This window comes from Dama dama, chromosome 1, assembly GCF_033118175.1.
Source record: "Dama dama isolate Ldn47 chromosome 1, ASM3311817v1, whole genome shotgun sequence".
NCBI lineage: Eukaryota > Metazoa > Chordata > Mammalia > Artiodactyla > Cervidae > Dama > Dama dama.
The window spans coordinates 60,675,155-60,689,039 of record NC_083681.1 but is presented as its reverse complement, the minus strand read 5'-3'; the positions used below and the strand labels follow the sequence as shown (position 1 = coordinate 60,689,039).

The window sequence follows — 13,885 nt, the reverse complement described above, 5'->3', positions numbered from 1 at the left end:
CATATGCCACTTAATTAGATAGTGTGTCTTAGATATTTTTAAAACTGAAAAGCTGCCTTCAGTATATATCTGTTGTAGACAAGCTGCTGCTTTACTCTGTAATTATTGGAACTCATTTCTTTGTATCCATTTTGGTTATTAATTTAAGAATTTAATGTGTTATGTGTATTCCTAATCTTTTCTCCATCTTCTGAATATGAAATATTGAACAATGAAGGAAAAATCAAGGAGACAAAAAAATTATGGCTAGTAAGGCACCAAAAGTGTCATTCTTGTTTGTTTTTTCTGACTTGGAGGATAAAATTAAAAATAGATTTAGAAGAAAAAATTAGCAGTAAGGAAGAAAGGTGACTTATCTCCAACTCCTTGGGAATATTGCTTCCTAAATCTGTTTTCTATTTCATTTGTCTTTTGATTTTACCTAGTGTTGACAAAAACAAGTCCTATTGTATTTCAAGACTTAGAAAGCTATTAGCCAACTACTCTGGCTGGATAGACAATTAGGATGTGCTTAGGGCTAAAGCCAGAACTAGGGCATTTAGGCACCAGAGGAAGTTTGGCTCAGCCACAGATACAGAAGGGAAATTTTCTGTAACATGCAAAGCATACTGTCCAACAGGTATTAGAAGATTACATAGTGGTTTAAGAACATGATCTACAGAGTCAGATTTCGAGGTATAAATCCTAGCTGCAACACTTACTGTAACAGCAACAACAACAACAAAACAAATTCTGAGCCAGACACTATTTTAATTCATTTACACTGTATTTTTACATTTAAACTTTTTTAACAACACTTGATAATGTAGGTAGCATTACTATCCTTACAGGTGGGAGATTGAAATACAGAGTTTAATCACTTACTCAAGATCATATCTAAGTGATTGAGGAGGAATGCAAAGTCAAGCAACTGTAATCTATAACTCACTCTTAGCCACAAAACTATATAGTCTGTAGGTCAAAATCCAATCATACAATTGCCAGTGAGTGCCAAGTGTGGTAGTAGATACCTCAGAGAATCAGTAAGGTACATGAATTGAAACACCCAAGCAGAAGGAAGAGAGGGACAGTAGCTTGCTATCACACAAACTGGCCAGTGTGAGTAGAGTCCTAAACACATAGTTCTCAAGGAGGAGCAAATAAACCCAAAGCAAATCCTAGGTTGATATGGTGCTATACATGGAGTAGCTAACAAGTTTTCTGGGGCAGAATCAATCCTGTAAACTGGAAACACACAAAGCGTCAAGTTGCAAGAATAACAAGTGCAAATCATGGGACATGGAGCCAGAGATGCTTCAGCTCACTTAGTCCAGGGTTATAATAAAGAGAAGAATCAGTCAATTGTAACTAACCTAGAAATGATACAGATTATAGAATTAATACACAGATCATTAAAACAGTTGTTATCATTGTATTTCATATATTCAGGTAGCTAGAGGAAAGATTGAACACGTTAAATAGAGACACAGAACATATAAAAAGACTCAAATCAAATTTCTAGATATGAAAACTTCAATGTATTACTTGAAAAATATGCTGACTGGGTCTAATAGCAGATTAGATATTATGGAAGAAAATTTTAGTATATTTAGATACCAAAAGAAACTATTCACAGTGAAAACCAAAGAGGAAAAAATATGGATCGAAGAAAAATGAACAGAGCACTGTTGGTTGTGAAAAGCTTCAGATGGCCTAATCTCAGAATAATTAGAGTCTCTAAAGGAAAGAAGCAGGGAACAGAAAAATATTGGAAAAAAATGATGTCTTCTAAAAATATAGGACAAAAAATTTCAAAATTTTGTGAAAACTACAACCCACACATCCAAGAAGTTCAACAGATTTTAAGAATAAGAAACACTAAGAAAAGAAACCAAGAAAAATCATAATCAAATTCCTTAAAATTAGTGATAAAGAGAAAAATCTTATGAGTACACAGAAAAGGCATATTTACTACATACAAAAGGAATAAAGATAAGAATGACAGCAGATTTCTTGTTGGTAACAATAAGAGTGAGAAGAAAGTGGAAGAATATCTTTAAAAACTCAAAGAACCAAAAAACCAACTTATCAATATAGAAATCATTTCCCAATGAAAATATTAATATCTTGTAAATATTAAGGCAAAATAAAAAATTCAGATATTAGTCAGAAACTGAAAGAGTTTATCACCAGCAAACCTAGAGAACAAACACTGTTTAAAGAATTCCTTCAAGCAGAATATTGGTATCAGATGAAAATGAAGAGCACTGGGAATAATAACCACATAGACAATATAAAGATCTCATTTCTTATTTAAGTCTCTTTAAAATATAATTTTTTGTTTAAAGCAAAAAATAGCAATATATTATGGAGAGAAAAATGTGTAGATGCAAAATATATGAAGTTAACAGTACAAATACCAATAGGAGAAATGGAATAAAGACTCTCATACTGTACTTGCCAAGTGGTATGATATCCAGTGGCTCAGCAGTAAGAATCCACCTGCAATACAGGAGATGCAGGTTCAATCTCTGGGTCAGAAAGATCCTCTGGGAAAAAAAAAGGCAACCCACTCCAATATTCTTGCCTGGGAAATCCCATGGATAGAGGAGCCTGGCTGGCTACAGTCCATCACAAAGGAGTCAGACACGACTTAACAACTAAGTAACAACAATGATATCAACTGAAAGTATGTTCTTCTATAAATACTTAAGTTAAGGATGTCCTATAGGTTAAACAATATCCTATTTCTTTCTCAAGATTACTCTGGCTATTCGAGGTTTTTTGTATTTCCATACAAATTGTGAAATTCTTTGGTCTAGTTCTGTGAAAAATACCGTTGGTAGCTTGATAGGGATTGCATTGAATCTATAGACTGCTTTGGGTAGAATAGCCATTTTGACAATATTAATTCTTCCAATCCATGAACACGGTATGTTTCTCCATCTGTTTGTGTCCTCTTTGATTTCTTTCATCAGTGTTTTATAGTTTTCTATGTATAGGTCCTTTGTTTCTTTAGGTAGATATACTCCTAAGTATTTTATTCTTTTTGTTGCAATGGTGAATGGTATTGTTTCCTTAATTTCTCTGTCTGTTTTTTCATTGTTAGTATATAGGAATGCAAGGGATTTCTGTGTGTTAATTTTATATCCTGCAACTTTACTATATTCATTGATTAGCTCTAGTAATTTTCTGGTAGAGTCTTTAGGGTTTTCTATGTAGAGGATCATGTCATCTGCAAACAGTGAGAGTTTTACTTCTTCTTTTCCTATCTGGATTCCTTTTACTTCTTTTTCTGCTCTGATTGCTGTGGCCAGAACTTCCAACACTATGTTGAATAGTAGTGGTGAGAGTGGGCACCCTTGTCTTGTTCCTGATTTCAGGGGAAATGCCTTCAATTTTTCACCATTGAGGGTGATGCTTGCTGTGGGTTTGTCATATATAGCTTTTATTATGTTGAGGTATGTTCCTTCTATTCCTGCTTTTTGGAGAGTTTTAATCATAAATGAGTGTTGAATTTTGTCAAAGGCTTTCTCTGCATCTATTGAGATAATCATATGGTTTTTATCTTTCAATTTGTTAATGTGGTGTATTACATTGATTGATTTGCAGATATTAAAGAATCCTTGCATTCCTGGGATAAAGCCCACTTGGTCATGGTGTATGATTTTTTTAATATGTTGTTGGATTCTGTTTGCTAGAATTTTGTTAAGGATTTTTGCATCTATGTTCATCAGTGATATTGGCCTGTAGTTTTCTTTTTTTGTGGCATCTTTGTCTGGTTTTGGAATTAGGGTGATGGTGGCCTCATAGAATGAGTTTGGAAGCTTACCTTCTTCTGCAATTTTCTGGAAGAGTTTGAGTAAGATAGGTGTTAGCTCTGAGCTGGAGGAATCAACCTGCCTGACTTCAGACTCTACTACAAAGCCACAGTCATCAAGACAGTATGGTACTGGCACAAAGACAGAAATATAGATCACTGGAACAGAATAGAAAGCCCAGAGATAAATCCACGAACCTATGGACACCTTATCTTTGACAAAGGAGGCAAGGATATACAATGGAAAAAAGACAACCTCTTTAACAAGTGGTGCTGGGAAAACTGGTCAACCACTTGTAAAAGAATGAAACTAGAACACTTTCTAACACCATACACAAAAATAAACTCAAAATGGATTAAAGATCTAAATGTAAGACCAGAAACTATAAAACTCCTAGAGGAGAACATAGGCAAAACACTCTCCGACATAAATCACAGCAAGATCCTCTATGACCCACCTCCCAGAATATTGGAAATAAAAGCAAAACTAAACAAATGGGACCTAATGAAACTTAAAAGCTTTTGCACTACAAAGGAAACTATAAGTAAGGTGAAAAGACAGCCCTCAGATTGGGAGAAAATAATAGCAAATGAAGAAACAGACAAAGGATTAATCTCAAAAATATACAAGCAACTCCTGCAGCTCAATTCCAGAAAAATAAATGACCCAATCAAAAAATGGGCCAAAGAACTAAACAGACATTTCTCCAAAGAAGACATACAGATGGCTAACAAACACATGAAAAGATGCTCAACATCACTCATTATTAGAGAAATGCAAATCAAAACCACAATGAGGTACCATTACACGCCAGTCAGGATGGCTGCTATCCAAAAGTCTACAAGCAATAAATGCTGGAGAGGGTGTGGAGAAAAGGGAACCCTCTTACACTGTTGGTGGGAATGCAAACTAGTACAGCCGCTATGGAGAACAGTGTGGAGATTCCTTAAAAAACTGGAAATAGAACTGCCATATGACCCAGCAATCCCACTTCTGGGCATAGACACTGAGGAAACCAGATCTGAAAGGGACACGTGCACCCCAATGTTCATCGCAGCACTGTTTATAATAGCCAGGACATGGAAGCAACCTAGATGCCCATCAGCAGATGAATGGATAAGGAAGCTGTGGTACATATACACCATGGAATATTACTCAGCCATTAAAAAGAATTCATTTGAACCAGTCCTAATGAGATGGATGAAGCTGGAGCCCATTATACAGAGTGAAGTAAGCCAGAAAGATAAAGAACATTACAGCATACTGACACATGTATATGGAATTTAGAAAGGTGATAACGATAACCCTATATGCAGAACAGAAAAAGAGACACAGATGTACAGAACAGACTTTTGAACTTTGTGGGAGAATGTGAGGGTGGGATATTTCAAAAGAACAGCATGTATACTATCTATGGTGAAACAGATCACCAGCCCAGGTGGGATGCACGAGACAAGTGCTCCGGCCTGGTGCACTGGGAAGACCCAGAGGAATCGGGTGGAGAGGGAGGTGGGAGGGGGGATCGGGATTGGGAATACATGTAAATCCATGGCTGATTCATATCAATGTATGACAAAACCCACTGGAAAAAAAAAAAAAAAAACAATATCCTATTTCAATAATGAACATGTGAGGAGGAAACTGTGAGGGTACAGAAGACTAGAACAACACTGTCAATCAACTTGACCTAATTGATATTTATAGAAGAACATACCCAAGAAAAGCAGAAGACATATTCATTTAAAGGAACAGTATATTAAATCAAATGGAGTATATTCTAGCTATAAAACAAGTCTCAACACATTTAACAAAATTTAAATATTATAAAAAAGATTCTCTGGCCATAATAGAATTACACTAGAAATCAGATAGATTTCACAACAAGGTCCTACTGTATAGCACAGGGAACTTTATTTACTATCCTGTGATAAGCCATAATAGAAAAGAACATAAAAAAGAAAGTATATGTGTATGTATAACTGAATCACTTTGCTCTACATCAGAAGTTAACGTAACACTGTAAATCAACCATACTTAAATTAAAAAAAATAGCAGATAACTTTCTGAAAAACCCTCAAGTATCTGGACATAAGTAACACATTTCTAAATGAGCCAAGAATCAAAGAAGAAATCAAAATGGAAATTAGCAAGTATTTTTGAACTGAATGAAAATGAAAATACACATATTAAAAATTGTGGGATGCTGCCCAAGAAGTTCTTAGATAGAAATTTATGTAAATACCTATATAAGGAAAGAAGTGAAAGTGAAAGTTGCTCAGTTGTGTCCAACTCTTTGTGACCCATGGATAGTCCATGGAATTCTCCAGGCCAGAATACTGGAGTGGGTAGCCTTTCCCTTCTCCAGGAGATCTTCCCAACCCAGAAATCGAACTGGGGTCTCCTGCATTGCAGGCGGATTCTTTACTAACTGAGCTAAGAAGAAAGATAACAAGTCAGTGACCTCAGCTTCCATTTTGAGAAACTAGAGTAAGAAGAGCAAATCAAACTCAAAGTAATCAGAAGACAGAAAATAATAAAAGTTAGAGTGGCAATCAATGAAATAGAAAATAGGAAAAAAAGAAAAATCAACGAAATCAAAAGATTTTTTTTTCAACGATCAAAGAACTGATAAATCTCTAGCCAGACTGCTCAGGAAATAGAGGAATAGGGCACAAATTACCATTATCAGAAATGAGAGAGGTGATATCACACAGTTATTAAAGGGATAATGGAATAATTTGAACAAAGATATGCCAATAAAATTGCCAAACTGAGATGATTAAAAACCAGTTTCTTCAAGGGCACAAATTGCCAATGTCTACTCAAGAAGAAACAGGTAGGCTGAATAGTCCTGGATCTCTTAAAGAAATTAAATTTTTAGTTAAAAACTTTCCCACAAAGAGAACCTCAGATTCAGATGATTTCACTAGCTTCACTGGGGAATTCTGCCAAATAATGCCAAGTCTCCATTTTCTTACATAGAAAATAGAAGAGGGAATACTTCCTAGATAATTCTATGAGGCCAGTATTATTCTGAAAGCAGAAATCAGACAGATATTACAGGAAAAGAAAATCATAGACCAATATCCCTTGTGACCATAAATGCAAAAAATTCTTAACCTTTTAACAAGTTGAATACAATAAAAAAGACAATATACCATGACCAAGCAGTGTTTATCCCAGGAGAATGAAGTTGAAAATCAATCAATGTAAATCACTCAACTGGCAGACGGAAAAGGAAAAAAATCACAAACATCAAATTGATATAGGAAAAGCTTTTAACAAAGGTCAGAATCCCTTCCTAATAGAAAGTTTTCTATTCAGAAAACTGATTAGAAGGGAACTTTGTCAATATGACAAAGGACATCTGTAAAAAAACATACAGCTGACATATTCAAACATGAAAGACTAGTGCTTCCTCCTAAAGTCCAAAACAAGGCAAGGTTGTCCACTTTCACCTATTCAACTGCATAGAAAACTATAGCCAGTATAATAAGAAAGGAAAAAGAAATAAAAGACATCTAGATATGAATTGAAGAAGTAAAACTGACTTTAATTTCAAATGGTATGATTATCTATGTAGAAAATCCTATGAAAACTGCAAACAAGTTCTACAACTAATAAATGAGTTTAGCAAGTTTGAGGGCTTGAGATCAATATATATATATATGTTATATACATATATAAACAATATATATATGTGTATATATATATATGTATATACATATACATTGTTTGTATTCCTGTACACTAACAACAAGCAACTTTAGAAGTTAATATTTTTAAATGCCAATTGTAATAACATGACATGCTTTAATATGAATCAGATAAAATATGTAAAAGACTTGTGTACTGAAAACTACAAAACATTGCTGAGTAAGAGTAAAGAAGGCCCAAATAGATGCAGGAATATACTGTATCCGTGGATTGAAAGACTCTGTGTAATTATGATGTCCATTCTCTTCAGATTGACCTATAGATTTAACACAATCTCAATAGAAATCCCAGAAAGCTTCTTTTATAAAAGCTATCAAGGTAATTTTAAAATCCATATAGAATTGCAAAAGATCTAGAATAGGCAAAACAACTTTAAAAAGAACAAAATTACCTGATCTCAAGACTTACTGTAAAATAAAAGTAATAAAAAATAAATAAATAAAATAGCAGTAATGAAAAATGGTGTGTTATTGGCACCGAAGTATACAATTGGATCAATAGAACAGGATAGAACATCCAGAAATAGATGCACACATATATGGTCAGTTGACTTTTGATGAAATTGCAGGAGAAATTCAGTGGAAAAAGAATTTTCTTTTTTTTTTTACTAATGGTGATGGAACAATTGGATATCAATATATAAAAAAAACTTTGATCCATATGTAATACAATAAACAGTAGTTAACTCAAAATGGATTAGAGACTTAAATGTAAAAACTGAATATCTTTTGTGTAAAATTTAATATTTTAGACAAAAGCATAGGAGAAAATATTTATGATCTTGTATTAGCCAAACTTTCTTATATATGATATCAAAAGCATCATCCACAAAAATATAAATTGATAAATTGGACTTCATTAAAACTAAGACTTTCTGCTCTTTGAAAGGCATTGTTAGAATGATAAGACAAGTGACACACAAGGAGAAGTATCTTCAAATAATAGATATTTGCAAAATGCACACAACTCAAGAAAAAGTGGGCAGGTAAATGATTTGGACACATACTGTAACAAGGAAGATATACAGTTGGCATATGAAAAGATGCTAATCACTCAGTCAGTTCAGTTCAGTCGCTCAGTTACGTCTGACTCTTTGCAACCCCATGGACTGCAGCACGCCAGGTCTCCCTGTCCATCGCCAACTCCTGGAGTTTACTCAAACTCATGTCCATTGAGTCGGTGATGCCATCCAACCATCTCATCCTCTGTCATCCCCTTCTCCTCCTGCCTTCAATCTTTCCCAGCATCAGGGTCTTTTCAAATGAGTCAGTTCTTTGCATCAGGTGGCCAAAGTTTTTGAGTTTCAGCTTCAGCATCAGTCCTTCCAATGAATATTCAGGACTGATTTCCTTTAGGATGGATTGGTTGGATCTCCTTGCAGTCCAAGTTTCTCTCAAGAGTCTCCTCCAACACCACAGTTCAAAAGCATCAATCCTTCAGCGCTCAGCTTTCTTTATAGTCCAACTCTCACATCCCTACATGACTACTGGAAAAACCATAGCTTTTACTAGATGGATCTTTGTTGGCAAATAATGTCTCTGCTTTTTAATATGCTGTTTAGTTGATCATAATTTTTCTTCCAAGGAGAAAACATCTTTTAATTTCATGGCTGCAGTCACCATCTGCAGTGATTTTGGAGCCCCCCAAAATAAAGTCTGTCACTCTTTCCACTGTCTATTTGCCATGAATTGATGGGACCAGATGCCATGATCTTAGTTTTCTGAATGTTGAGCTTTCAGCCAATTTTTTCACTCTCTTCTTTCACGTTCATCAAGAGGCTCTTTAGTTCTTCTTCGCTTTCTGTCATAAGGGTGGTGTCATCTGCATATCTGAGGTTATTGATATTTCTCCCGGCAGTCTTGATTCCAGTTTGTGCTTCATCCAGCCCAGTGTTCCTCATGATGTACTCTCCATATAAGTTAAATAAGCAGGGTGACAATATACAGCCTTGATGCTAAATATTAGGGGAATGAAAAATACAACTAAAATGAAGTAACACCACATATGTAGTAGAAGGTCCAGTGTTTAAAATGTAACCATATTGAATGCTGATGAGAATGTGGAACAACTGGAACCCTCATAGTTGGTACATGGTTTCTACAGAGTTGGTAGAAATGCTTCAAAACTTTGGAAAACAATTGATCCTGTCCTAAAATATACACATATATGTATATTTACAAAATCACTGTGGACGGTGACTGCAGCCATAAAATTAGAAGACATTGCTTCTTGGAAGAAAAGCTATGACAAACCTAGACAGCGTATTAAAAAAACAGGGACATCACTTTGCTGACCAAGGTCTGTATATTCAAAGCTATGGTCTTTCCAGCAGTCATGTATGGATGTGAGAATTGGACCATAAAGAAGGCTGAGCACCAAAGAAATGATGCTTTTGAACTGTGGTGCTAGAGGAAACTCTTGAGAGTCCCTAGGACAGCAAGGAGATCAAACCAGTCAATCCTAAAGGAAATCAACCCTGAATACTCACTGAAAGGACTGATGCTAAAGCTGAAGTTCCAATACTGAGCTGAGCATTGGAAAAGACCCTGATGCTGGGAAAGATTGAAGGCAAGAGAAGAGGGCAGCAGAGGATGAGATGGTTGGATGGCATCACCAATTCAATGAACGTGAACTTGGGCAAACTCCAGGAGATGGTGAGGGACAGGGAGGCCCGGTATGCTGCAGTCCAGGGGGTCACAAAGAGTCAGACATGACTTTGCAACTGAGCAACAACAAATACATACATATATGGACACATAAGCACTCACATATGTGTGTGTATTTATATTTATATACAGGTAGGTATATACATACCTGTAGTTTATTGCCCAGCCTCTCCTCGATTATTCAAGGAATATGAAAGTCCTTATGAAGACTTGTACATAAATGTTTATAGCAGCTTTATTTCTAAAGCCAGAGTAAAAACTGGAAACAACCAAAATGTCCATCCATCGGTGAACAGATAACTAAATTATAGTGTATCTACATAGAAAATACTACCTAACAATAAAAAAGAACTAACTCTGAGTCACACAATGATATGGATGAATCTCAAAACAGTTATATCTAGGAAAAGAAACAAACCCATTAAGGGTATATATTGTTTGATTCTATTTGCATAAAATTTTAGAGTCCTAACTAATCTAGATGCAGATGGTGACTGCAGCCATGAAATTAAAAGGCACTTGTTCCTCAGAAGAAAAGCTATGACAAACCTAGACAGCATATTAAAAAACAGAGACATTACTTTTCCAACAAAGGTCCCTATAGTCAAAGCTATGGTTTTTCCAGTAGTCGTGTATGGATGTGAGAGTTGGACCATAAAGAAGATGGAGGCCGAAGAACTGATGCTTTTGAACTGTGGTGTTGGAGAAGACTCCTGGGAGTCCCTTGGACTGCAAAGAGATAAAACCAGTCAATCCTAAAGGAAATCAGTCCTGAATATTCATTGAAAGGATTGATGCTGAAGCTGAAGCTCCAATAATTTGGCCACCTGATGTGAAGAGCCGACTCATTAGAAAAGACCCTGATGCTGGGAAAGATTGAAGGCAGGAGGAGAAGGGGATGACGGAGGACAAGATGGTTGCATGACATCACTGACTCAATGAACATGAGTTTGAGCAAGCTCCAGGAGTTGGTGAAGGACGGGGAAGTCTGACATGCTGCAGTCCATGGGGTTGCAGAGTCGGACACAACTGAGAGACGGAATGACAACTAATCTAGGAAGATCAGTGTTTGCCTGGAGATAGGAAGGTAGGAAGGTACAGAAGGGCATGATTACAAAAAAGCGCACAGAAACTTTGGGGGTGGTTTTCTGGGGGTGAGAGATCTGGATATATGTTCATTATCTTGGTGGTTGTGATGCTTTAAAATGTGTACACATGTTTCAAAACTTAGCAAATTTTACGCTTTAAATATGTGCCTGTCAGTTGTATAATGTTTTATAATATTTTCAGTTATTTCCCATTAAAGTTGTTTTTAGAAATTACAAAAAGAGAAAAAAAAGAACCTAAGGAAAAACCCAAAAGTTAAAATGATGAGTAGGGAATAACTAGGTGGTTATTTTAGAAGGAAACGGTGAGGGAAGACCACTCAGTGTGATCCATGGTCTAGGTAAAAATGGCAGGTGTGTGGAAAGGTTATATGCAGCTTGATGAGCATGCTCTTCATGCTCAGGGCTCTCCCTGGGCTCACTGCATACTGAGGCTGGTGCTGATCTGGTTTTAGGGCCCTGAGATTACTTCCTACTCTGGCCAGGATTATTGTGGAATTGGGTGGGATTAAAGTTTAAACTCAATGTCCTTATTGCCTACAGAGAAGAGAACTTGGGAAAAGAAAAAGATGATAATTAAAAAAAAAAAAAACTGTTGCAAGTTTAATTTGAAACATCTGTATTTACAAGAAAAGATTTGGTTTAATTTAGAAAGGAAGGAAAGAGATCCAGGAAGAGAAGGAGGAATTTAGGATGGGCAGGAAAAAAGGAGGCTCTCCATATAGATGAGGATTTTTGCCTTTGTACTGATGAAGCTTGCCTTTAAGAAACAAAATCTATTGTGAGGCTATATTTTGTAAGGACCAGGATTTTTAGAACTCACTCACCTCTGGATAAGTTTATCCTTTCCAGAGCATCTGAAATGCCTGTCTTTTATTTCTTTAAAAATACAACCATATTTCACTATATAACATTAAATATCCTCATGTGGCACCAACTTTTTGTGATAAAAATTTTCCCTCTTAAGTAGTATTAATATCATGTGATTTTAGCAAAGCTATGAATTAAGACATTGCCTTTTATATGCTAAAAATTATAGAACTAGCATTTAAGATAGCAACCTGACAACTCACAAAGAATATTATAAACATATCATGCCTCATTAGTTCAGTTATGTCTCATTTGGTGCCATTCATCTTATTCAATATAGTAAGTGCTTGCACTTGTTTGTCTTTTAATAATTGTCTGTGGTGTGTATAAGACCATGAGGGGATGAAAGACAAACCAACAATGTCATTATCAATTGATCTCAAAACCATAAAAACATAAAAATCATAAACCAAAAAGTCAAAAATGCTTTTTTTCTAAAAGATATTTGGGGCATCAATTAGACAAACCAATTGAATCAAAGATTTTTTTTTAACACCATCATTTAATCTGGATTTCGCTTCAGTTTTTAAAGAATGTGGATTATAGGATCTGACCTGTACTGTTAAATTCGTAAACTATTTAAAGCATTACGCACACATAGATACAGACACATACACACATCCATTTACACACAGAGGTTAGACTATGGACAGTAAAAACTAGGGACCTATAGATTTTGTTTGATTTGCACATTATTATAATATTTGTAATTAGTTATGAGCTTATAGAAATAGGGAGATTTCATGCAAAAACTTACTGACCTTTAGTGAAAAACTCAGAATGGGCAACACTGAACTTTTATCCTCTCATGACACCATTATTCCCGCTCTGGGTGGAACATATACCCTCCAGTTTGCTGTATTCTTCACAATTCCCAATGGCAGCCCTCACATTCGTTCTAGCCAGCTTCATTTATTTCTGTTACCAGTCTTTAATTACCAGAACCCTTCATATTTCCTCACATCTCTGCTTTCCTCTCATATTCTAATTTCATTTTCTTTTAATACTGTCTTGTTCTTCTTTACCCAAATTTGACATTTAAGGCTTAACCTTGCCTACTCTTTCTAACCCATACCCCATTTATTTAATCATCAAATCAGTTCTTCTTTTATAATGCTTCAAGTACGTAGTCCTTTCTTTCCGTGGCTCTCATCACTCTAGCTCAATGTTTTCCAAAGTCTGGTCCATAAACCACACACATCCAAATTCCCCAGAGTGAGTTCTTGTGATTGGAATCATTTTTGAGACCTACTAGTGTATATTTCTGGGAGTCCAGACTTAAAGAATCAAAATCTCTGAGGATATGGGCCTGGAGACCTACGTTATTAATAAGCACCTATCCCAACATGCCCAGAAATTTTTCACGTTTTCTTATATAACGTGGGTGTAGGTGAAAGGCTATTGTGCACTGAACCATTATGTACCTTTATGTGCTCTGCCTAGATCATATAGTTCCTTGCTTTAGAATAGAGCATTACCTGACACCTCTTATTCTCAACCATTGATGCTTCTGTCAAAACTCTGAGGCAGTAGGAAAAGTCTTGTTTAACATCCCATTACACTTAATTTAATTCATTTGTCCTACCTCTGTAAGGTTTCTAAATATTAATGAATACATGATGAGTTAATTTAGGCATGATTAGCTTCATCACATTTTAGTTTTTCTTTCCTACTCAGACTTAGCTCAGAAAACCTGATGTTCCTTAATAAAATTTCCTAATTGTTT

General features: G+C 35.5%; 1 protein-coding gene across 1 annotated transcript in view; it reads left to right on the top strand.

The window, feature by feature from the left end:
- The window catches only part of DCDC1 (doublecortin domain containing 1), a 455,120-nt gene that overhangs the window by 252,000 nt on the left and 189,235 nt on the right, over window positions 1-13,885 (top strand). The gene's annotated exons all lie outside the window — the stretch shown is intronic.